We start from the raw sequence: 27063 nt of genomic DNA, 5'->3' as shown, positions 1-27063 counted from the left end.
GACTGCACCTCTGCAGCTGTAAAGTTTCCTTGATGCAGTCTGAGCAAGAAATGCTACAGCAAAAGATAGATAAACACACACTGCAAAAAGAAAACGATTGACAATCATGACTTCATTTGTGTTGTGTATTCAGTGCTTGCTGTCGCTGTAGACCACCGATGCTGTTCTAACTAGGGACACGATTAGTCGACGTAATCGATTATGTCGACTACAAAAATGTGTTTGACGTGTCGTGTTATTGTAGTTGTAAATCACACACCGGCCACTTAATGCTCATCTGCATTGCAAACAAACATGACCAAACATACAGCTATCGAGAACTAGCTACAGGAAGTGCTGGGGGCAGTATTGCTCACTGTTCACATCCAGCAAGGAGGCAGAGCAGAAGAACGCACAAATTAAGGCGGAAACAGACAAAGAGTCCAGATAGAACATTTCACTGCAAATAAACCAGGGAAACAGGTTAAATGCAATCCCTGTGAAGCACAACTCTCCTTCCATGGTAGCACTACGGTGATGCGGTACATGATGATACATCATGTACCGCATCACCGTAGTGCTACCGTAGATATATATTGTATATATTTTTTTTAAATCACATGCTCATTTATTAATTATTATTAATTATTATTAATCAGCCTATGATGCAAGTACATAATATGTTTGTGTCGTACGTCTATCAGTCGAAAAATCATGTTCACTTATATTAATGCTGTCCCCTGTCAATACTAGCATTTATAGTGAAATGTAAACCTCTTTCATTTATCAACTGTTTGATTTGGAGCATATTAGTTTGATATTTAAGCTGTAAGAAATCTGTGATAATGTGTTTCAGGTATTTAACTGAGATAAAATATTGTGTTATTAAAGCACATGCGTCCAAAATAGATGCTAACGAAGCCCTAGTTCTGACTGTGTGTTGCCATTATGAGCTGAATTTAGAGAAGTTAAGTTCATGCTGGAGTCTTTCTTTCACTGCTAACTATAAACTACTACTGGTATCTGAGCCCACAACAAACACCTAAATTAATTGAACTTAATTCAACCCAAAGCCACCGAGTTATATGAAGACAACTTGCTTAGTTTTAATTAGCTTAATTAATTTAGGTGTCACGAGAAGTCATATTTTAAAGTTTGTTAACCATTTTCTTTTCACTTAATGTTTTACTGTAGAAAAGACTCGAGATGGCTCGTTTCTCTCTCAGTGTGTGTATGTAATCGGGAGTGCAGTGTTATGGTAATTACTCAGAGGCCCACAGGGGGCAATAAAGGTTCCGCATTGGAACTTGACAAGATAGAGAGAAAGGAGGCATCATGGCTCAAACCCCTTTTTACCAATATTCCAGGTTAGTTTTACCTCTCCCCTTTGCCCCCTTAGAACTGAATACAAGGAGTAGTGGTTAAAATATAGCCCTGTAATGGCCTTCAAGAATGTGACACATCCTGCATACACACACGATTTTACATGCCTTTGTGAAAAAAGAAAACCTGCTGTTGTCAGCTGTTGTTATATATTGGTTGTGTGAACGACAGGCATTATTCAGCTTTTCTTTGCAGTTAAGAATAAATGATGTCAGGAAAAATCTTCAGCACCTGAGAATATTAATGGAGCACTTTATGGTTGAATGCAAAACATGTCTTTTTTTGTTTGAATTTGTTTAATTTAATAACCCTGTTTGAAGTGTACCCCTAAAGGATTCCCATTGTAAATGCTAGATAGCCCTTACACTTCACCCTACTATACCTCAAGAATCGAGAAGTGCTATGTCTACACAAAACAGAGGTGTAAGCGCTACATGCTTGCTTGTTATTCATTCATAAATGATTTCACCATAGTCTTTTGATGCTCGGCCAAACAAGCAACAGGCAAGAGGTGAAATGGGATTGAGCCTGTGTCTCCCTTGAATGGCAGTGACAATGACTGCAATTCATCACCAAGCCACAATGTGCACTGACGAATGTAGCACAGGCTCTGCCGGTTGATCGTGTGCAAGCATGAACACACTTTGAAGTCCAGTTTCGGGCCGAAAACTCAGGTCCTTAATAGGCGTACCATGGTCCAGATCCGGACCTGGACACTGTCCCATCTGCCACATTTTTGCAGACCATTAGTGTTTTAACATGCACAGTTTTTACAATTACAACAGGACTAATATGTTATGTGGCATGTGCTGTTATACCTTTTCATGTTTAAATTAGATAAATGTATTTCTTGCTGCAATGAAGCCAACTTGTGTGCTGGTATGTGTGTTACAGTTGGACTACATAATAAGCAGTTTAATGTTTCTGTTGTTGTGTGGACAGACCTAATCGGATCAACAGGGGGCCCAAGGCAACTCTCTGCTTTGTGGACCCTGTTGTAAGGGCTGTGGTTTGTTGTGAGGAGTAAGCAAAGCTGCTGCTCAGTGAATAATTACACATACAAGCAGGTAGTGTATTATAAAGTGCTTGGTGAGTGTGTGGGTGTAAAGAGGCTTAAAATAACTGCAGTTATTTTAAATAAAGATACACATACCATATGACTCGTTCACAGTTTTCACAGCTGTCTGCCAAACGTATTTGTTTATGTATTTATTTTATGTTTTATTTACAATAAATAACAAAGAGGACCAAACGGCTTCAGAGTGGCCAAAGGCCAAAATAACAAACTAATCTAACTCGAAAATAAACACATTTTACCTAACGATTCTTCAAATTAAAATACAGCAAATTACCTCCCTTATCAAACATAACACACACACACACCTGACACACAGCACATCACTCACCCACTCTTTCAAAGATTAACATCCCCATATGATTAAAAAATAAAAATGCCGTTACTACTTTTTTTACAAAAATGTGGCGCCGTTACTTATTTGCAAAGTTGTTGTTGTTTTTAACTCTTCTTCCTCATAAGACAACCGTGAAAGTGATGATGATTGGCTGAGGTAGAGTAAAACTTCATTGTAAGCCAATCAGAGGCAGAGTTGAGCAGGTGCTGTTCACACACATCGACACTAGTGAGTCAACGATCAACAACAGGAATGGCGAGCCCGGTTAATCCTAAAGCAGCCGTCTTGAACTGGAAGTATAGCCATTACTTTTGTGTAAATTAAAGGAAAGAATTTTCATGTGCACAATGCACATTATTCCGTGGACAAAAGTGCTTCTCTAAGTCGGTGTCAAGCAATTCCGACCTAATGAAACATCTTTCATTAACACCGAAGGAGACAAAGACGGTGCCACGCAATCAAAATCAACACCCCAGACCTTGACCTGTCCTGGGATTGAACCAGCAATCTTCCAGTTGCGAGCCCAATTCCTTTCCTCTTATCATGTGTTGCCCCCGAAATTGCAAGCAAATCTGAGCAGCAGAAGATGATTGAATGAGTCTTTTTGTAAGTTAGTTTTTCCTTGTGTTCCTGCTGGCAGCCATGTTTTCAAGCTTCAGCTTTCAGGGGCTACATAAAGTGCAGTCAGTACTGACCATGTACAAATACAATCATACTTCAAAAACGGTCAACTATCCTTTTAAGCCATGTTTTGATTTATAATTAAAAGCCATAGAATATTTTTTCCCCTAATGGCATGGTGTTCCACATGTGTGGATCTGAAAATGATGAATGTTTTTGGATTGAGCTGGTTCACAGTCTCCATTAACTGCTCCCCCTGTAAGTAATTAATACTTTTCTTAAGGTCGCAGCAATGACATTCAAGCGGTTTCTCTTTTTAATATTTTCCAAATAGAGGCATATAATGTATCTTGCATAAAAAGATAGCGGACAGATTCACAGCACACACATCTACAATAGCAAAACAGACAATTTGTCTAGACAGAACTGCCTATGTGTCAGTAACTATCACTTGAGACCAGCCACCATGTATATTTTCATACATTTTTTTTTTTTTTTTTTTATTCAGTTGAGAGTGACTAAAAATTACAAGAAACAGCCAATCAGTCTAAAAAGCCACGTATCAATGACTGCAAATACAAAAGTCAGCGATGAAGCCCCCCCACATCCCCCTTCTTGGTTTACCCCAGCAAGGTTGATTGAACACAGCAGATTCTTGTCAACAGGCTTCTCATGGGCTTACATCCATGTTAGTGCTGTGCCCGTGAAATCACCCCAGAGAGGGAAATTATGACAAACAAAAACATCTAATGCATCACTCAACTAAAGAGGTTCCATCTTGACACACGAAAACAGCCTCTAAACAAATAAGTCAGTCATTTCTGCCTGAGTGCATGTGAGAAGCACCACGTAAATCCTCTTCTCTAACTGCAGTATTCTTCACTGTTTATTTCCCAGCATCCTCTCATTTATCTTGTCTCTTTTAATCAGCGAGCATTGGGGAGGGGTGGTTAATATTAGAATTTCCTGTGCTCATCAATAGAGCTTTGACAGTAGCATACAGCATGCATCACTCATTTTTGTTGACAGGGAGGCTTCATACTGACCCGATCCCTGCACCTCTCACTTCATCATTCCGCTGCCCTCTCATTCTGCAGACAACAGAATGAATCCCCTCAGTAGAGTCCACTCTTCAGCAGATGTCTGGCCTGTCATGGTTCATTTTATCATAATTGGTACTTTGACCTCAGGGGAAGGGGGGGGGGGGCGGGGGCTTGGCAGACGGGCAGACAGAGAAAGGAGAGGACGAGCAGGGCAGAGTAAAACATGGATGAGAAGAGATGGAGCGAGGAAGAGTGAAAAGGGTGTGGGGGTAAGTCTATGTAATGGAAAATTAGAGAGAGAGAGGAGCCTTGAGCCAACATTTTAACAGGGTTGGCCTGGCATTTAAATGGTCAGGTCTCGGAGCAGATGGTTCAAAGCTTCGCCGTGGGTCTCACATTAGCAGGCAGGGTACGGCACAGTGATGTTGGACTTGCTGCAAACTCACCTCTTTGCCAGCAAACTCTGCCATGACTTATGAGACGATGGGTTAAATGGATTGATACAGTACTGACCATCAATTCTACAGACAGGAGTAAATGTTCAGGGGCTGGAACATCTCTTCTGCAGGAACTACATTTAATCCCCCAGCTCTGCTTATGCAGGTGTAAACGATGACGTTTGACAACGCGTGATGGATTGGGCGGTACGCGTCACAAGATTGATGGATGAGGAAGGTAAATACATAGACTGTGTATAAAGATGGATGACACCTATCCACTTCCTCTCACAGCAAAAAAAAAAACAAAGCCAGAGTATCACAGTTGCAGGCACTGTCATCTTTTCACTGCAGCCAGAGTCCCAGGTCCCATTTAAGAAATCCCTAAGCAGTCTGAGCTGTCAATCATCATGTCTCACCAATGATAGATAGATAGATAGATAGATAGATAGATAGATAGATAGATAGATAGATAGATAGATAGATAGATAGATAGATAGATAGATAGATAGATATAACTTTGTTAATGATAAAGAAATGATGTATTAATAGCTTAACTTTTTCCCAGCATACCAGTATGACAAAAAAAGAAGGTGTACATGCCATTTCTTGTGGGAAAAAGACAATGGATTGCCCCATATATCATTTTACTGTGACCTGAGAAGCAGAACACTTCAATAGAAATTACAGTTATATGAAATAGCATGGTTGGTTGAATATATGCTTTTGGAATGATGACAATTTAAGGGGAAGCATTTGATATTTATTTTTTGGATGTCTCTCAGTCTGAGATATATGATATGCCAGCACCTGTCATTTGTCATGACCGTATCTTGTGTGTCTCCTTTTGTGTATTACTCCGCTTTATTTTGTAGTTCACCTTCCTGTGTGTGCTTGCGTTTCTCCCACTTACCTGCTATTTCTGCTCACTGCCCCTCCCTTCCCTGTTCTCTTGATAAGCCTCATCCTGTTCACCTGCGTCTGATCTGCCACACCTGATTTCTGTTCGCCACTCACCTTCCTCCCTACTTAAGCCTGCCCTTCCCACTGTGTCTGTCAGATTGTCACGCCAGTCTGTGTCTTGAATGTGTTCATCTGTCTCCCTGCCCTGATTACATGTGTTTTTTTTGGATTCATCTGCCTGCCTGCCTGTTTTTCTTGACTGCCTTTTCTTTTTTCTTTTTTTTTCAACCTGCGCCCTGTCTGCCTGCCTGTTTCCAGACTTGTTTTGTTTCACCATCCTGCCTTTTTGAACTCTGAAATGATGCATGTGCTTGGGTGCTCTGTACAGGTTGGCAGTATTAAATCAGAATCAGAATACTTTAAAGCATCTCCATTTCTTCTAGTATTACATAAAGTGTGACTGAAGGGACCACCACACTAAAAGGAATACTACTATTAGTTCTACAACTGTCAACAATAAACCATAATTACTTCTTTTGTTGTTGTTCTTTTTGTTGAGGACAGCATTACAACTCTTAGTGTACAGTGTGCCTGCAATTATTATTATTATTATTATTAGAAGAAGAAAACAAAGAATGAGTGATTAATCGATATGTTCTGGAGGCTAGAATGTCTCACTTCCAACAGCGGATTGGGATAGGATTGGCCCACATAGCCCGTGCATCGTGCTACCATCCAATGGACATTGTGAGCATGAGTTTTCAGCATTTAAAATGTGTGGTGTGGTTGTCATTTTAGCAGTTAAATTATGAGAACATTGGTGCAGATCAGCCGGTGGCTAATGTAAGGCAGGAAATACAAAGGCATAGTAAGAGATACTATGATTGAAATTACAATATATCAGGTAATCGAATGAAGGACATAAAATAGATACATATACAATAAGTCATACAATAAATCTATTAAAAAAAGATAAAAACCGTCGTCTCATACTGGGTCAAAAGCAAAAGAGCGAGGCACACCCACTAGTACTGCTCCCTCAGAGGACGATCGTATGAGTATCCCATATATATGACTTACATTACATGCGTCCTATATATAGATATACAGTAAATATACATACTCCTTTTCAGTTAAGTGATAATCATAATAATAACCCTATAACAACTAACCCTCAAAATGTCGAGTGAGAAAGTGTTTTTGCCCATTTTTCTGGCATTTACAATTTACTGCATGTTAAAATAATGTTTTAACAATTTAAAAGAGGCAAAAAAAAGTGAAGTTAATGCAAAAGGTAAGTTAAATTACTGTTATAACCACCGCAACTTCTCAGCTTTCAGAAACAGTTGGAATTATTCAGATAAAAACAAACCGTTTCATGCACTTGTACGCTTGACGTGGTCCCTCTGTGGCTGGGACAATTAAAGCATCGGCATGGCAAGGTTTGGGTTGGTTTTCCACTATAAAATAGCACCTACTCATCACTACACAGCTGCATCAAACTGCTGTGATCATAAGAACTCTGGAAAGCCAGAGAAAAATCTGACTTTGGACATACAGTATCTCGCACACTAATCTTGTTTTGCAGTACACACCCTTGTGACAACAACAATACCAACAGAAACAAAACTTTGTGAGCACAGCTTGATTTCACATGAGTGGAATCTACACATTAAAGGCCTTGAGCAAAGGCCTCTAATGCGTAGGAGAGAGAGTGAAACAGAGCAGAGCAGCATAATGACTAGCTTGAGAGAAATGGTCCAGTCCCAGAGCAGATGGTTATATAGAGTCTCTCGGGGTGTCGCATTATCAATGAGAGCCACTGTGGCTTTTAAATCAAAATGCAACTCCTCACTCATGACTCTACTCCACTGCCTTTTTTCCATCACAGCACCAGCTAATTATCTATCAAAAGCTCATATTTAAAATAACCCCAAGAAACCCGATTCCAGAATTGCAAATTAGAATTTCAAATATTGGTCAAAGCACTGAGGGCTGGTGTGGAGGCTTGGAACGAAATGTACATCTCTTCTTTTCACAGCAGTGTTTAAATGAGCAGCCCTGATTAAATACTCACTAATTAAATTGTTAATTAAGAGTACAAATTCAGTTTGATCATGATGACATGTTTGTGCTGCAAAGAGGCAGCTTTGTACTTTTTGTGCTTTTTCCCTCTGATGTTTTGGAAAAGAAGGGGAGAAAAAAGTATCTGCGTATCACCACAAAATGGATATGAAATTGGATATCTTCCTTAAGTTGGTTCACCACATACATTTTGAGTTGTTGTTTTCGAAGTATATTGTTCTGTAATGAAAGACACTTTACATAATGGGTTCAATGTCTCAAAAGAGGAAGTTAAATCCACATTTCTGAGAAAAGTCTGGTTGTTTTAAAACAATAAAAGCCAACTCTCTGCTTTGACAGCTATCTTTTTGGTAACACTTAACAATAACCATCGTTTATAAACGGTAAATAGACCCTTTATAATGGATAAACACATAGTTTATTAATGTTTAACAATCAATTATAATCAGCATATAGACATTTATAAATGGTTAATAGATCATTTATTAATGTTTAACCATCATTGATAAATGGCAAATAGATAGTTTATTAATGTAAGTTAATAGTTACTTTACCATTAACAAACAATGACATTTTAATTAATAATATTTATTAATTATCAATGGACTATTGTTTATAGTTGCAGTAATGTTTATAGATGGTTTATAAAGCAATTATTAAGTATTTACAAAGTATTACAAACATCAGTGGCAACTTTAGAATAACCATCTAAGTAATGTTTATAGATGGTTTAACAACCAAATATTAACCATTTACAAATTGCTACAAATAAGAGGTCTTCTACATATTTAATCTTAATAGATGTTTTACAACCAACTTCTTAAAGGTATATAACTCATTAACAAATGCTTAGTATACTGTTAAAAATGTTATCATGAGTGCAACTATAAACCCCAAATAAATAGTCCATTGATAATGAATAAATAGTGTTAATTATAATATTATTGTTTGTTAATGGTAAAGTAACTATTAACTTACATACATAAACTATCTTCTTCCATTTATAAATGATGGTTAAACATTAATAAACTATATGTTTACCATTTATAAATGGTCAATTAACATTTATGAATGATGGTTATTGTAAAGTGTCACCACATTTGTTAAATTTGACTCGTGATTCTCAATGTGCAGTCTTTTATTTCCCAGTAACCAGTGGAAGTGCAGTTGTCTGTCCCCTTCCCTGTAATTTAGACAAGAGCCTGCTCTTGTTAGCACAGAAGAACTGCCTTGGGGGTTTACCAATATGGCTGCCAAGTGCTGAGACTCATTTATGAGGACTTTGGAGAAGCTGAAAAAAGCTTGCTCTAGCAAGGATTTCTCAAAGGGATAAAGTGCTAGGTACGAGTAGGGAGGAAGCACTTTATAAAGTTGCAAAAACTTTAGACACTGACGTTTGGGCCATAACAGAAACAACGCAACCTCCCTATGGTAGAATTAATCGATTAGAGACAGAAGAGACCAGGAGCAGATATACAACAATTGTATCAAGTTGTAAGTTTACACAGGACAGTTACAGTCAGTGATGACATGTTTATAGAAGTACAATGTAATTCATAAGCAGCAGCAGAAATTGTTGATAAAATTATACGGATATCAACTTTAATTATAGCATAATAATAATGGTGATGACATGTACGATAATAATAATAATAGCCTCGAGCAGAACCAGTAATTCAATGTGCTAGCACAGATATTGTGTTTCACAGAAGACATGGTGTTGATGGCTGTTGCTGGTGGTCTTTAACCCTTAGAACACAGCATTGCAGCTACTTTTTTCCATTACTATGTTTTAAACGTACAGTTTATATTATTTATATTTTCAGCACAACCGAGACAATCTGATGAAAAAAAAAAAAAAAACTCCAACTATATAAACACACCTGAGCAAAAAGTACTCAAAATGTTTAAAATCGGATTTATTTTGTGAAATTTGGAAATACATTGTCACGATCCACTCTCACCACGCCTTCAGCTGTATTATTTGTTGTTGCAACCTGCTGCTCTGTGTGCTCTCTCTCTGCAGGAGGCGTGGTTTACCTACTTTCTAGAAGACGCTGGTGATTGTTTCCACCTGCATGGCTCCACCCCACCTGCTCCTGATGATCAATCAGGAGTGCTCTTAAGCCAGAGCCGCCCGCTCACCAGCGTCAGTTTGTTGTTTCGCACCATATACATCTGGTATCAGGCTGTATCTATATCGCAATAAAAAAAATTGCGAGTCCACTGTGCACAGGTTGTTCTATTGGACTCATGTGTGTTGGTCAGGGATGGCCAAAAGGCCAGGGGCCTCATGTATAAACCGTGTGTACGCACAAAAAGACGGCGTACGCTTGCTTTCGCGCACACGATGGCATTTATAAAAATGTACTTGGCGTGGAACCGTGCGGACCGCAGTGCAAACTCTCGAGCTGCCGTGAGACTTTGCGGAGCGCTCCGCAGTGACACACCGATTAACGTCCACCTTGATATCGGACCATTTTTTTTATTTATTTACGCCATAGTGCGCTTCTCTGACCCAACTGCATTAACAGCAGTTGTGACGCAATGCCACTCCACATTTTTCCGTTTATTGCTTATGCCAGACGATAAGCCACCAAACAAAACTTTTTGTCTGGCTTCCACCTCTGACACCAACACCTCAATTTCACAATCCGTGAAATTTTTTTTCTTCAAATTTGCCCGATTCGCCGTCATTCTGTTAGTCATTGATACGATCAATATCGTATTCAAACTTATTTGCATGACAATTTATAGGCGGAGACGGGGCGTGCCGAGCTGCCCATGCAGCTGCGATCAATGTCGCGTTAATTGAGATGTATAAAGAGAAGGTGCGCAGGACTCAGCGTACGCACGGTTTTATAAATCTGAGAATTTCTTTGCGTACGTACTTTTCAAATTTTGTGAGTACGCCCTCTTTCAGTGTGAAAGCTGCGCACTCTTTTATACATGAGGCCCCAGATGTGCCCCGGGGGGCCGTGTCATGGCCAGGTCTGCTCTCGTAGATGGATGAATGGATGCAGATTTATTGATGCCACAACTTTGTTCCGTGGAAATGTACATTGGTAACATAAAGTATGATCCTGGAGACTGAGCTGCACTGCTGTGTTTATAAATGTGCTGACAACAAATGTGGCTGCTTCACGCTGAAGGTCACCCTGTGATGAACAGGTGTGAATGTGAGCCAGCTGAAGAAAATCTGGTTTCCCTAATATATTTCTGATCTTATTGTTTCTGTCCATCCCCTAGGCTTATTTTAGATCGGTTGAATGGAAAGCAGAAATGGTGGACTCCATCACTAGCAACTCATACAGGGATGTTCTTCATTAATAAATGGATAAGGCAGAAAATTCCAACCAAACCATAAGCACATAATCAGGTCTCCTGGTAGTAATTACTGTATTATCTGAGAAGTAGCTGACTACATTATAGAACTACTATTACTTTAAGTTAAAATGTTAGGACTGATACGTTAATGGACCTTGTAAAGAAAAAAATAAATGTCCTGATATGTTCTTTGTTTTTTTATATGTCACATTTAAATGTTTCAGAATAGTAGTAGTTTCATGCCCTGGTACGGCCTGTTACCTCACTGTTCTCTATCAGACCAAGCAGATAAATGTCTGCTGCTGATCGCAAGTGTTGAATTTGTGTTTGGTCCAAAGTATATCAATGCAAGTGAAGAAGGTCATCATACAGCTGAGAAAACAAAATAAAGCTATCACAGAGATTACAGATGGACAATTCTGCAAAAGCCACACAAGACCTTTGGGAGGTAATGAAATGGAATGTCCTTCAGTGGTCAGTGGTCAGTGGTCAGCCACCTGATTTCATGCTTTTCAGTTAGTGAAGGCAGAAAGACCTGAAAACAAGCAGCAGCTGAAGGCTACAGCCAAGGCCTGATAAAGCATTATCCAAGTATTAAAACAAGTCTTTTATTTATCATGATTTGCATTTTCCTACTGCCTACTTTGTTTGTTGGTTTTCAATCCCTCAGATTAAAGCGGAGTGTCCACAATTTTGTCACATCTTTATTGTTTCATTTCAAATTATTTTTTGGGTGGTTTACAGAGGCAAAATGACAAAATGTGTGTCTGTCCAAATAATTGTTTGTTTCACTATTTCAGACTTTGAACCAAATCTTGTTCTCGAGTCTGTCATTATCACAACTGCTAATATCACAACGTTGATCAAAAGTCAACTTGGCCACAGGGCAGTATGTACGTTTAACTCTCTTATGACCATCGCGATAATCCGGCCACCTGGATTTATATTTATTTTATGGCTGTAGAATTGTCCAAAAAATGATTCTGCTCCTTTTCCCAAGATAACTTTCACTTTCATTATCTGGCAGTTATTCAACCGTTTAGGAATTATAGTACTGAGAAGCTGACTTTACAAACCGAAAGGCAGGGTCACACCCTGGACAGATGGCCAGTCCATAGGTTTTGAATTTTCTAGATCACAAATAGTCTAGGAGTTACGGTAATGAGAAGTACACATGCCAAATCCTGTTGGTGACGATTATAGTTTAGCATGTTCTCCTGTCCTAAATCAATCCCTCATTTACTAAACAGTACTTTTAGAACGCATGTGCAATGTGTGTTCACTGCAGTGCAGAGCGCTGTTGAAAAAGTCTGCTTCACACTTTCTCTGGGTCTGCGCCAAAGAAAAAACAGGCAGGAAAACTGCTGCTGCTGCTGTTGCTGTTGCTCTCTGTGGCCGGTGCTGTTAAAGAGACAGATACATTCACAGTGAATTCTTTGCACAGCTTCCATTCCCAGCAATAGATAGCTGAATAAAAAGAACATCATACAACATCGAGGCAGCTATTGTTTCTGGTGGGTTTTTACAAGCTTGAGTGATTATTATATGCCTACCCTTTCCTTTTGCTGTTGTAAAAAAAAAAACTTTTCCCCTGTAATGATTCAGATGGAGTGTTTTTTGTGTTGCTCTTTGTTCTGTTCCTTAAATCTTCGGTTTAGGCTGTCTGCTGTGTTAAGTTGGGCTTTGTTTATATCTGTTGCTCTGTACTTTATTCGGTTCATGTTTTTTTTTCTTTGTGTAGCTTGTTGAGATTTTTTGGTGCTTCACTTTGTCTTCCCTGTGTCCTAATTCACAGTCTGCAGCCTCTGTCAGTTGCATTTGTCAGCTGGGATGTGTCCAACTGTGTCGAAGCTCAGCAAATAGTATTGTTCCTATTCTATTTAATGTATGGGCTCTTTCAAATGAAGCCCACTTTTGCCATGACATGAAAGATCCACCAGAGGCAGTGTTGTACTTGTAGACATACCTTCATACCTTGCTGCCTATCATCACCACCATCATCAATCCCAGGCAGTGGGAACAGACTGTAACAATTGTCTTCTTCCATTGTATCTCCCAATCCCCTTTCCCCTCTTGTTATTTGTTTGTTTGGCCTGTGTCTGCCATTAACTGAAGCACTATACGCAAGTATCATTTTATTTGAATAGGTCAATTTCTCCTACTGTGAACTTATACTATAATGACATTTAGAGGTTTGATCTGCAAGGGCAAAAATGTTGATCGTAGAAAATATGATTAGCAGAAAACTAAAACATGAGAAAGAAAAGAAAAAGACATGAGAGAACTACGTATATATACTGTATATATATATTTTTTAATTTAACCGTATATTCTAGCACACACAGTTTGAACAGCGTTACCAGTCTACTGAAACAAGTCCCATTGTTTAAGTAGAAAGGGGGAGTGTTGCATAACTAACCCATTTGACATTGAACTTTGCAGTATTCAGTGTTTGAACTCAATATATTGATCAGCGTCACCACTTGAAGCAACCTCTAAGTGATAGTGAGTCAGACTCTTTGCTGGCACAAGGTCGTTTTCACTTATCAAATGTGTGATTTTAGTATTTATTGTACTTTTCTGGATCATGAATGTAGCAGTGCAAAGAATGCAGATTAGAAATTGTTGGGCAGGTAGTTTTAGGCAGACACATGGGTATTTTAGGGGCAGTTTATCATTATCCATGTACATAGATTGCCCGTGTACATTTAATACATGGAATATGCTACTAAATAACATATAATCAATAATTCAGTAACCTCATTTAAGCGTCCTGTGTGCTCATTCAGAGGGCTAGCCACAGAGAGAGCTTATTTAAACATTTACAGGATATTCAGCACTTTAAAGCTGATGTTATCAGCACAAGTGGTTAGACAATCCTGCAGATGGGATTATGATTATGATAGAGTAGGTTGTGGTGAGATTGCAGCATAAAAAGATGGAAAATATTGTTCACGTACCAAAGAATGTTGTTGGTGAGGCACTCTCTGAACTCCACAGCATGTGTGCCTCTTCCAAAAGTTATAGTCTCAGATGTTTTTCAGAGTCATTAAGTACAAATTGAAGAGTCAGTAGTTGATGACTTTTCCACTGTTCTATACAGATCTGGTCCATTGGGCCTAGCTTTTGTAAAATATCTTGATCCTCTTGTTACTGAATACAAACATACTATCCCTCTAATTTTGGTGTACATCCTCGATGCTTAAAAGAATCTGTCTTTTCAATTGTAAGTGTTTCTCCTCTTTGCCTCTTCTTTGAAGAGTGGCAACATGGGAGCCTAACAACAACTCTCAAATGACCTGAAAACAATGATTGTTCAACATCATGGTTTAGGAGAAGGATACAAAAAGGAAAGGTAATCTCAGAGATTTAAGCTCTCAGTTTCAACTGTGGGGAACATTGTGAGGAATTGGAAGACCACGGGCACAGTAATGTATCAACTATTATGATTTTCTTGTCATGTGGATGAAGAATATTCACAATTTAGAAACGTCAGAAAAAACAGTGGTCATTTCCCTCTGCGATGACTTTTCCTGTGGTCCTGGAACCTCAGTGGCTAACACATCAAGCAACATCCTCAGTCCAAACTGAGTACTACAGGCTGTTTCTACATGTGGGCCTGACTATCATGACCACATCCACTGCCTGTGGGTTTTAAAGCTCTTCTATTCTAATAATAAGCCTCCTAAGCCCATACTTAGGGGCCTTAAGTTATAACGTTAGCTCTTGCTCCATCACAAAGTTCACATGCAAATCTTTAATTACTATGCTTTTATTGTTGTCTAGTATTCAGCTTAATCCTGGTCCCTCCGGTACATGTAATACATCTGCTGATTCAAAAAAAAAAAAAAAAAAAAAAAAACACGTCTGGTTATTACAGTATATCTAGCAGATGAATGCTTTCAGTTTACTTCAAAAAAGATGGTTATGTTGCAAATCAGGGGTGGTTCAACTTATGCTGATGTTATTATTTCTGAGGCTTTGCTGGGCGGAGTGGCAATATACAGTGCCTTGCATGAGTATTCACCCCCCTTAAAATTTCCTACAATTTGTCATGTTACCAGCCTTAGAGGTTCAAAGACAGGTTGGGGCAATCGGACGTTCCCTGCCCTCAGTTTACAGTATAGAACAGTATAAAACAGTTTAAAACAGTATAAAAACTTGCTCAAATAAGCTCTGTAAGTATTTATATTGGGTTAAACTCGCATGGAGACACATGTCTTCTTCATTGCTGCATCAGTAAATCTGTGATTGACCTCATGGTTTACTTTAAAGAGACGTGAACGCACACTTACGAGGATAAAATACACCTGGCTTGACTGAGCCCGACCTTCTCAACCTGGATTGACGTTTGTCCAATGGACTAAGACTGGATGAACTTAGTAGCATAGGTTAAGGCTCGCTTTCTCAGATATCCTGAGTATCTTAATTCTACTTTTATGTTGCGATGTGTCAGTCACAAACGAGCTGGCTCTAAGAGCAGGTTCTTTTTAGAGAACGAGAAGAGCTGACTCTCCGAGGAGTGCCATATCGTCTGCCACTCCTGCTCAGCTCTGCTGAGAATCCATGCAGGGAGGGGTAGGACTTTATATTGATAGACACATCATGCGGCCAATGACATGCAAGGACAGACTGGGATCATACCATAATGGAACAGGCCAGGTTTACGCATAGCGACAGAGAGACAGGGTTCCAGATTTAAATACAACTATGTAGGGAAAAAGTTAAGTAATCCAAAAAAGAAGCAACGTGAGGCTGCATTTCTATTACATATTGGAGACTGCAGAGCTCAGTGCAGGATTAGGTTGGGTGGTTAGGTTTGATTAGATTTTGGTGTTCAAGTGAGTCTGATATAGTATACGCCATGCTCACAGAAAGATGGGTTGGACATTTTGCAATGCCTGCTTCTGTCCAATGATAAAAGAGCGCAAAAAAAGATGCAAGGCTACAGCAAGCAGTTCTGTGGAACAATTCTGGGAAGACGTGGCATAATGTGCTTTTTGCACATAAAAAAAACAGATGCATTACAGCACTTCATTGAAGTGCTTTGGCCAAGTAAACCTTGGCCAAAGTATCCGTTCAAACTGCATGTTTGGAAAATAGGTGCAGGTCCAATGGTAATCTTTGAGGAAATAATTGATAGAAAGTGCTTTGAAGACACCATTATTAACTATGTTACAATGTTTTTTGTTTATATTTCCTTTTCAGTAAAATGTACAGTCATGTTGATGTTCCCCAAATTATTTACTCACTAAATCATTGTCAACAATGTTCTTGTTTCCTACAGTTAACTAATTGAAACAATTTTAATATCTAATGGCTAATATTGAATCACCAACAAATGGTATTTACACAGTAGACCAAGTATCAAAAAACAGCACTGTGTTGCTGTATATAATATAATACCATGAAATATCTGTTTAATTGTTTTTATGTTACAGAATAGAAACCAGTACTGTAAATACAATTAAAATCATAGTTTTTTATTTCACAGTAGAACGATCAATCTTATGAATAACATATTTTTTTACAGTGTTGGTTTATATGTTCTGTTCTTTTTACAACAGATTAAGAACGATTGAAGAACATTATGAATCTCTCTAGCACTGGCCATATACCTGTCTTCTAAGTTTGTTGTTGCAGCCATTGCATTTCGAAAATGCTGCTGCAATTCAGAGCACAGATTATTGATTGGTTGAGACAACCACTTCATTGTTAGTAGTAGCTACTGTTTGAATTGTATTCCATGTCTTGCTAATCCAGCTTTCACATTTCTTGGTATATAAGGGTTATCTCCAAAGACATTGTTTAGAGCTATAGATTCCTGTTCACTGCTGACTCGCATGCCCTCAGTCCATATTTGTGTTGGTGTACAGTTGTTAGCTGATCTTACTTTATGGTCGTTCCAAGTACATCTAAAAATGTTTGGATTTTTTGGCACATGAACTATACTTATAGTGCCATTTTCTGAAGGGTTCAGTATTCCTTCATCTTCAAAAGAATAGAGAAGACTGTAGAGGTAGTGCACAACCGGCATGAAAACTTTCCAAATACGTTGGTTGTGTACAAACTGGTCTTTTATGTGCCTTGCCTTTTGTGCGCGACCCTGCTAAAGGTTTACTAAAATAGCATCCAGATTGTTCTGCCCACCGGTTGGATCTGCTTCTGAAGAATAACATCATAAAGACAAGGAGCCCAAACTGTCAAAACTGTGTTTTCAGTGCTATAGTTTATATTAGTTGCAAGTCTGGAGTAAGCATGTGTCACAAAGCCCTACCTGTAAAACATGAAAGTCGATTTCTTCAACTAGTGAGCAATTTGGCTTTCATTTGCTTGATTAGTAAACACTTTTGTCCTCAGTGCTTGACGAGTTATGTCAAAATGTCTCACTGGACTTATGGATATTTTGGACATACAACATTTAAGTAGTAAGTAAGTGTTGAACTAGTACAGTCAAAATTGGCTTCAACCAGCTAATACAGGGCTGTCAAAGTCAAAAGACCTAGGGGCCAATGAGCGTCTAGTCTGGTAAAGAGGGGGCCGGCCTAGAGAACAATAAGTGGGGAAAAAAACAACTTTTCACAATATTGCATCATGATACCACACGTATACTTCGTTATACTATTTAGGATGCAAAATGAATCTATTAATATCAAAAACAGAGACATTTACTCAAAATTAGGTAAATAATTACAAACTAGGACTGCACAGAGCCATGATAGGGCCCCCGCGTCCCCACGCAAGACGGGGAGTGCAGTAATTCCCTGAAACTAATAAGATTTAACAATCCTAAACATGTTGGTTATTCTCCAACAATTACCAGGGAACTGTCTAAAATCTCAATATTTAACAGAGGAGTCTGGTGTCTTTAGTGACAGCACTGCTGATCACGCTCACAAGTGGCATCACAAACCTTGCCGCTGTATTTTAGTTCAGTGACTGTGTCTGACGGAGTCTGTGCTAAATTCATGGACGAAGTACTAAACAAATATTATATAATTAACTGATACTAATGATTCAGTTACATTGAAAACAACTGCTTTACAAGTCACTCGTCACTTGTTTGTGTGTGTGTGTGTGTGTGTGTGTGTGTGTAAAACAAACTCACGGCAGTTTCATGCAACCATGCAATGATGACTCCGCCCACATTGAGTAGGTACTATTTTGTAGTGGAAAACCAACCTAAGCTGTGCTGCACTGTGGGACCATAGGTAGTAAAGGGGCTTTTATAAGTATTTTCACGTCATTACATCACATCACTGACTAAAGCACCAACTATTTATAGAAAGGTTGCTGATTTCCCCCCCCCATTACTGTCCTTCCAAGGTCCATGATGTTAAGTCCATGGGTCTGGGAACATTTTTACACAGGATTCCTTTTTTCCCCAAAAGGAGTTCCGCTTCTGGTTGTACCTCGCTCTCTCCATAATGTATGTATATAATCACACTGTAATAACCACAGCTTAGTATGGCTTAATTAACTTGCTCGTCGCAAAAAAAAACATTTTGTTGGATTGTGTTTACTGTTTTTTTTTAATGTCAAGTGAAACATTTAATTCCACCAACAGACATGGAACAAAATTAACATTCATAATGGAAGTTTTTAATATCGAATTTATGGAAGGACCTAAATGTTTGACCTAAAAGCTCTGCAGAACTACAGGATTATTGGACTTTGTCATCATCCATCCATCCATCCATCATTTTTCCTCCATTGGAGGGTCGCGGGGGATGCTGTGCCTATCTCAGCTGACAAAGGGCGATAGGCGGGGTACACCCTGGACAATTTGCCAGTCCATCACAGGGCCTTCTCGTGATTAATTATCAATGTGAAATCTCCTTTGACGGTTTTCATCTATCACCTCTTCAGCCATTAATAACACATGATATTGTTTACTTGCATTAGTTGTGGTGGGTGTGACCTGCTGCCATCAGTGTGCTAAATGAGCGGCACGCTGTAAAGCACTAAAGCACTATGGCTAAATTGCAAAGCATCAATCATCGGTAAGCATATTTTGCATCACTCTCACCAGGGGATGCAAATGATTCACTCTGTCATTCTTAGCTTAATTTCAGAGTTAAAGTAGTTGAATTCTTGCAAAGAAAATTAATAGTATTTGTTTTAAATGCAGCACAACACTATCCATTATAACACTTCTGATGCTTTGGTCAGTCTGGTAATCACAGCTGACGTCTGTTCCACATACTGTGAGAGATTTCTAATTTTACCAGAAAATCCAGCATACTGTCTAAGTTGCATTGATAAATTGCTGTTTGAATCCAATCTCCACTGTCACATGCCCTTCTCTCTTCAAATAGATGGGATATTTACTTCCTCCCTCTGAAATCAATCAAATGTGTTGCATCTGTAGGATGGATCAATACAGGCAATTTCATTAACAGTTGTGATATTTGGTTTGTTGTATATCTTTTACATTTTCTCTTTGGCTATAGAAAACCACAGAGAAACATGTGCTAATCAAAAACGCTTTACATAAATCTCAAACATTCACTGCCAGTGAGCTAAAAACAGCTCTATTTGCTCACATTTGACACTATATCCAAATTGTGTTATTTCTTTCAACTTCAACTAATTTTTAACCTGAGGTACATTTTCTATTCTATTTTTTGTCTACATGTGCCAAACATTTAAACAAGGATATGATGAGATTAAGCAGAGCTTGTGGTGTGCTTCCAGCTCTTCCCGTGACACCAAATGATTGACTGTGTGACTGTTTATTTGTGACAGCTGTGAAGCAAAAAGAACAAGGAAGGAAGAAGGCGATTTTCTCACTGAATTAACAGAAACAGAGGCCTTTCCTTTCTCCCTCGACAAAATAGAGAGAATCTTGTCTGTGTGGAGTTTAATCCCAGAGAAGCAACAACTCTGAGCTCCACCTATGACCTTCAGTCTGTGGGATACTAATAAACTGGAGCAGGGTCTTGAACTTATGATCAGATTAGCGCATGTTGTCTGACTTTGGTTTTTGCTCTATCTATTTTCTATTTTATTTCGAATTCATCAGATATTAATGTACAATGTAAAGCAACTCTTTCAAGTGCATTTTGGTTTTAAATCATACAAAAGGCAAGAAAGTTACTTGAGAAGTGCAAAAAGCCCGAGGTAACACGATGGCTACTTCACAAATGTTAATGCAACAGCAATTGCACTCAGGAGTTCAATCTCCTCTGCTGTCATTTTCAAATATGGCTGCATCATTAGCATCTGCAAACTAAGTCTTAAATGATGAAGCCTGAGTGATTGTGTGACAGAGATACAGAAGAATGATTTCTCCACCATCTCTTATCAGAGCTGCAGCTTCATTCATTTATTAACTAACTAATTAATTAATTAATCCACTTTTCCCCAAAAGTGGCATTATATTATTTTTTTTATTTTTTTTTAGATGCATCAGCTGTTTGATTAAGTGTGACGCTGGCCGACCTCCTCTGCTCCAAAGCTCTCCAGCACAACACATTTTGTTTGGCCCTTAATTAATTACGATTCATGTGTTAATGCTGACAGCCCCGATCCAATTTCAGCCCAGTCCCTATTTTTGGAGTACACTCTCCAGGGTACTTCAGCTTAACCTCAGCCACTTTAAAAGGTTTCAAACTTTTACCCGAGAATTCAAATCCTTTCACAAAGCCTTCTGAGAATTTCAGTCTAGTCTTAACCTGTAAATGTTGTATGGAAGGCCATTTGTACAGATACACAAAGACGACAAATTCATACTGAAAAGAATAAACAGACAGACTCTACAGCTGTGTCAACAAGCAATGGGGCAACTGGGATTAGGCCTTAAGCATTTACTTTGTCACTTAAAGAAACATCAACCTGAGTAAAGCAGTAAGGAGGGAAGTGAGTGCATCTTCACACAACGTTCTCAGCAATGGCTGAACTGTTTGTTTCAGACCGTCAGGGCTTCATAAACAAGGTAATGACGCAGATACACACCAAAAAAACAGCGATAATAGGAACTTCCGGTCTAGTTCCGCTTTAAGCTTTTACAACATGAAATAAGTAGTTTCTTTACCCCTCCCACTCTTCTCTCCCAACTGCTTTTTCCACCTCAGCAAAACCCGTTTACCTTCATAAAAGATTCATGGTTATTCATGAAAAACCTGTGGAAAACCGGCTAATACCTCTCATGTCTGCCTCATATCATGTAACCCACATGAATGATTCATGAACGGAGCAGTCATTGCTCATTGTGCTGTGTGATGTGATATGATCTCCAGTTCAAAGTCTAAGTGCATGAGTTGGAAACTCAACCTCATATGCTGAATGTAACATCCGCTCTTGAAGTCAAGTGGCTGAACGAGTGTTTATGTAAAGCCACCAAATGCGTTGCCTGTTTTTGTTTTCTAATAGATTTAATATGCAGCAGGTGTAAAAATTATTAGTGTTTGTGGACCATCTGTGCCCAGCCATGGAAAAACCAGGAACAAGTAGGCCGAGGGGCATTTTGAGTTATTTACAGATCCTGAAAGTGTGATTTCGTTAGACATCAATGTCTAACAGATGGAACAGATCTGAATATATTTGAAGAACATGCGGCCATTTGAATGTAGGCACTCCTCAAACTGATTTAGAGAGAATTTTAGATTTACACCTTCTGGAAGCCAAGAGACGAAATCATCACATTTACATAGCCCAACCCCCTCCTGGTCTAGCTGTCAGTGACACCTGATATCTGTTAGCCCACAGGACAGAAACTATTGTAAAAGTTTGAATGTGTATCAATAATAGGTCTAGGGACCCTGAGGGTATTGTGAAGGGGTCCCAGGGGGTTCCCAGAGAAAAATAAAATGAAATATGAAATTTCATAAAAATTAAAAACAAGAAAGGTAATATGCTTAAGAGTTAGAAGGATCAAAGATAGATACATATTTCTAACATAAAATAAAATGGAATTTAGTTCAATGGCATGGGAAATTTTTAGAAGAGGGGGCCATGACCCAAAAAATCAGCCGTAAAAATCTGATTGAGGAACAGAAATTGCCTTTCATGTTATTTCACCATTATGTTTTAAGTGTTTGTAGAGCATTTAATGGTTATATACAAGCATATCTTGATTTCTAACTCACCCCAAAGCGCTCTACTTTGCTGGTCATATAGTAGACTGACTGTAAATAACACTTTCCTTCTATGTGTGTTATCGGGGAAACATGTTTTCCTCTTGACACAACTGCTTTTAGTCATCTCCTGAGATTGCTCACCCTTTCCCTCCATTTAAAAGGTTCCACCATGTTCTGATGTGACCCTAGGGACAAGTTTGACTTGGCAGAATGGCTGCTTCTGTGAGACTTTCCCTTTTTGCCCAAGAAAAGAAACTTTGGAGAATAAAGATATTGCTCTCAGTTTATTATCTTTACTCTGGGATACACTGTGATATTTAAAAAAAATATATAATAATTAAAAAGAAGAGGGTTTCAATGAATATTCTCTTGGGATTTGTTGTATCTTTCTTTGATCACTTGTCTGTCTCTCAAAGATGAAGCTGTGGCAATGTTTCTCTTAGGTTGTTTTGTGCACAAGTTGGAGACAGTCTTCCTCTGTTAATTACATTTCTCTGATGTTTCCCATAGGTCTATTGCTTTAGGGTGTGGAATTTCCAAGTAAAAGCATTTGTTGTGATGTGAATAATAAGCAACACAGACACAGATACAGAAGTAAGCAAAAACAACTGATTCAATAGCTAATTTGGAGACAGATTCAGAGGAATTCCTCACTCTCACTCTCTCACACTCATGGTATGAGTATGACTTCATTATATGTCATTAACCTTGTTCTTTCTCACACTAGTTTGTGTCTTTCCTTCCTTTCCTCTCTCTCTCTCTCTGTCCTCATCTTCCAGGTTGTAGGATCCAGATCCAGTTTCAAGGCTACTACTATTATTCTTATCATACATGTTATCATAATTATTATTATGCTATAAAGTAAAAGTCAATATCAGTATAATTTGTATCAACAATTTCTGCTGCTGCTTATATAAATTACACTGTAGTTCTATAAACATGTCATCACTGACTCATCACTGACACAGGACTAACTGTCCTGTATAAACTTATAACTTGACATATTTGTTTGTATATCTGCTCTTGGTCTCTTTTTTCTGTCTCTACCTCATCTCCCTCTTGCCCTTTCGCTCCCCCACCTCTGCTCTGTCCCCCATTTTTCTTTCAGCCCAGCCAGTCGAGGCAGATGACTTCTTTGAGTCTGGTTTAGGGCTGGGCGGTACACCGGTTCATACCGAATACCGTTTTTTTTTTCCCGTCACAATATGAATTTTTAATATACCGCCATACCGGTATATTTGATTACACAACATCCGCACAGCCGCTGCACTGCTGTCTGCTTTGCGAGTGAGCGCTCTGCATGTAAACGTTTCATTAATGTTTATATATTTGTTTCAATCACTGAATGAAGCCTGTCATATTTGGGACAAGACCTTAAATCACTTGCACAAAACGTTTGATCAGCGCTCAGCATTTGTTTGTTTGTCATTTAAACCAGTGTGCGCAGAGAGAGAGAGGGGCGGGCGAGAGAAAGAGAGAGAGCGAGCGAGTGCGAGTCGGCGCTCTTGGTCATCAGTTCATTTACTTATTTTTGAGTAGGTAATATGTTGTGAAATAATGTTTAAACTTAAATAAACTACATCTACAGGTAGTTATGTCTCGTTATATTAGTTTGTCCTGTTATCGACGTCATGCTGTCATCACCTGACAGTCTGGCTGATTGAAAGCCCCCAGATGCAGCGGCTGCAACGCACCCCAGATGCGCGATGCAAATACTATGAGAATATATTGGAATATCTGTGTTTTTTTAGAGGGAATATTCGAATATAATTTTTGAGCAATGTTGACAGCCCTAGTAAGCATGTCTTGGAATATCAAGAATGCATGAAGTTAAGTCAGCAGCCTCCACATCAGGTAACATGGGGATTTTTATAAAAGATGTTGATTTGCACAGTATTCATGACAGTAAAATAGACCATCCAAAGTTAATCTACTGCAGTAATTCTGTTAGAATGAGTACAACCTCAACATCTTGCACAACCAGTGTGCACTTTATGTACAGTTCTTCTTACTCATGCACTTGTTTTTTTTGGTAATATTTATTTACAATTTTTTCTTATGTATATTATACTTTTTAAAACATTTCTCTCTACTTTATGCTGGTATTTTTGAGTGGACAGCAAAGTAAGAATGTCATGTTACAGGGAAACGTGTTTCTTTACTGTGCATATGACAATAAACACTTTGAATCTTGAATCAACCATGGTCATAAAGTGGTAAGAGGAGAAAGTGAAGGCTGTGCTGATTATAATTCCAGTTTGAAAAGTGGATTTTTCACTCAACTCAGTTGTTTACGTGGTTCATGCTCAGTCACACAGTGCAGTTGACAGCAGCTCTCCGAAGCATCGACTCTCAGTCAGCGACGGATGGATGATGGATGCTCTGTCAGAGGCTCAAAGCTTGGCCTGTGTTTCCACAAATATGTCAAAATATTATCTTTTTTTTTAAGAAATAGGAAGCAAAACACACTTGCCTCAGTCGTATTATCATTTCAATATCACTTTAAATTTGCATTTTTGCTGACTGCACACATTTTTGCTTCCCATACATGAATCTATTTGCTTGGTACTGTTTCATAAAGTCGATAAATGAAACTTATCTTAAATGGCTCACTGAGTTCAGATGAAATGAGAGTCAGCGTTCAGCTCTTTCTTTCCTACCGAATTATTCACATTCTTGAATGGAATGATGAATCATGATGGCCCTCCCTGAAGGTGTGGTGATGGACTCCAGTGTGGATTGGTTGGATTGTTTGGTGGGGCCCTGTGCTGGGGCACCACGGGACCAGACGTGTCGGATCTTTGGACCTCTGACCCTATATGCTTGGGATAACTGGCTCGGGGTCTGCCAATCTCCCATCTCTGGGGGCCCCCCTGGCTAGAGGTACTGCCTGGGTGTGGGGTGACTTGGCCTCAGTCCGTATAGTTATATCACGTAGACGTCTGGATCCTTATCGGCCCGCTACTGGGAGGTGGCTGGACATTAGCTCGGACTCTCACTCAGATTCCCGACCACATCCAATGACAATCCCTGTACGTATGGATTTGTGGGCTCACACACACATCCCACTACATTATTTAAAAAAAAAAAAAAAGCTGCTGGAAGCTCAGCTACTCTCTCTTAATGTGGTTATTACTATAGAAACTGTACCTGTTACACACAATAAAAGTCAGTTTAATGTTGGTTATGTTTTGTTTTGTCAAGTATGTTCTGTTTATGTTTAATATAAGTTTAATTGTTTAATGTTTGCAAAACTATACAATTCTTTTCCTCCCCTTGTCCGTCCACTCCCCATCCACTCGTCCTGTGCACAGTAAATCTGGCACACAAGGCATTTTTGATTAATTTCACCAACCCAATGCAACAAGTGATGTGTAAAAATATTCCAATAGTCCAGTGTCACGTCTGTTTAGTCACAGAATTCTCTGTTAGCTCATCCATCTTGTTGGGAAGCAACATTAGGGGACTATATGTTTTAAATGGGAGGTTTAAGGTGTGCATATCTTTTCCTTTTCTATAACAAACAGTTTTACAAAAAAATCTCTTTCTTAAAAACCCACATTACAATGGTTTAAAAGGGATTCAGGTCTGCAATAGGAAAAAGTGATCTTCTGCCTGAGTATAGAAAAACTGATTAGAAGGTCAGACAGCATTGAGAGATGGATTAGCACCTGCTGGTGTAAGTGTTTTCATGGGATTTGCTGAGAAAAGTGTAAAATCTTTATCCTTTAATCCAGGGGTGAGTATCCTCAGACCTCTGTGCCAAGAACAGCACACAGAACAGTTTGATCCAGGCCACAAGACAAAGAAATATAAGGGAAATCAACAACAATTACAGTACTACTAATACTACTACTACTAATAATAATAATAATGATACTATTAATAATAAGTATTAGAATTTAAAACAGCTATAAAAGAAAATTATACACTATTTGAGGACCTTGTGACTTGTGTCAGGGTGAACATGGAATCATGTGGACTGTTGACAACCCTTAAAGAATATTAACATGATGAAACCTCAAGAACAGAAACAAAAAGGAGTAAAGTCATTTAAACTAATTATACAAAAACAAAGGAGTTGAAGAGTTTTACTTATTTTTTTCTCTTGAATTTTACGTCGTGTTGTTTTGATTTTTCTCTTTTCCTTATTACCTTTTTCTCTTTTACATTATTTATGGTGTGAATTATTCATTTCCATTCTGTTCATGTTGACAATTTTTTTAAGAACTGTTAAATGAATATTTAAAAACAAAAGCCCCCCAGATGTATGTATGTATGTATGTAGAGATGTAGAATGTAGTCGAACTTGTTGAACAGAAATCAACAGGTCTGGCATGGTTTAAAAAATAGTTAAGAACTGTATATCAAGCTAAACTTTGTTGTAGCAGGTAAGTGGCCGTGGCAGGAGTCGACGTGGACCAGGTGGTCGGATATCCATAGTGGCATGGACTGAGGAGATGGAGAAAAAAAATGGAGAGGAGAAAAAATATCAGCAGACAGCAAAAACACTGGAAAAAATACTGATTGGTTGGACAACCTGGCAATGGGTGGAGAAGAGCTGAGGTCCTTGTGCTGCCAGGTGAATGGAGATGACTCTGGTGTTGTCTCCATAAGTAAGTGTTTGGTTTACAACGATGTCTGGGTAGTTCATCCAGGTCTTAGTTTGCCAAATGACTTAGTAGCCACTGGATTTGTAGAGTTCTTGAATAGAAAGAGTATATGCCGATATATCAGTGGTGCTTTGGCCATTAACCAATACCAATATATATATTAATATTTTCCCCTGCCC

This window comes from Microchirus variegatus (assembly GCF_963457635.1).
Source record: "Microchirus variegatus genome assembly, chromosome: 19".
Lineage (NCBI taxonomy): Eukaryota > Metazoa > Chordata > Actinopteri > Pleuronectiformes > Soleidae > Microchirus > Microchirus variegatus.
Note: the sequence above shows the minus strand (reverse complement) of the source record.